Here is an 824-nt window from a genome sequence, read left to right as displayed (position 1 = left end):
CGGAGGAGCCAGGCAGACAGCCAGACTTTGATCGCCCCGCAAAGATATATCACACACAGACACACACACATACCGTACACATACGCGTGCGCACATACATATACGCCTGCACGCACATACACATACACATATATCTGCGTGCACACACATACACGCACGCACACACACATGTACGCACACACCAGGACTGTTTCTTCTGAAACGCTAATATAGCGTGCCTTCTCAGGACTATTAAATTATTCTACTCCATCGGTGCTTCCTTCCGTCCGTCTGTCTGTTCCCTCTCTTTCTCTGGTACAGAAACACTTATTTTAACTGGGGTAAGGTTATTGAAGATGTCATGCATCAGACTTCAGACCACTCGGCGGCAGTAACCTGACAGACAGACGGACGGACAGAGTGTGTCTGCCTAATTTAAAACACTCTCCCAGAACTCCTGCAATGATTTTAATAAAGAGGACTGGTGTCGTTCTCCCTTGGTGAGATCCTTGAAGTAATGCGATGAAAGGATCACCTGAGCATCGTTAGCGAACAGACTCATTTATACTTCGTCACCTGGTCTATGTTTGGGGGAGACCAGCCAGTACTTGGGGAGTAAAAGGGATAAACAGTGTTGATTGCGATGGAAGTTATTCTGCTTCAGCGCGGGCCTAACAAGGACAAGACGAAACTTCATCGATAATTGAGCTAGGACTATTTAAGATAATTACCCGCTGCTTGTACCTAAATTACCCCATTTTACAAACAAGGTCATTATGATAACATGACAGCCAAAGTAAACGACAAACTATTAAAAAAGCATAAATACGGAAAAATATTCTCCA

Source organism: Gadus chalcogrammus, chromosome 22, assembly GCF_026213295.1.
Source record: "Gadus chalcogrammus isolate NIFS_2021 chromosome 22, NIFS_Gcha_1.0, whole genome shotgun sequence".
Lineage (NCBI taxonomy): Eukaryota > Metazoa > Chordata > Actinopteri > Gadiformes > Gadidae > Gadus > Gadus chalcogrammus.
This window is presented reverse-complemented; position numbering follows the sequence as displayed.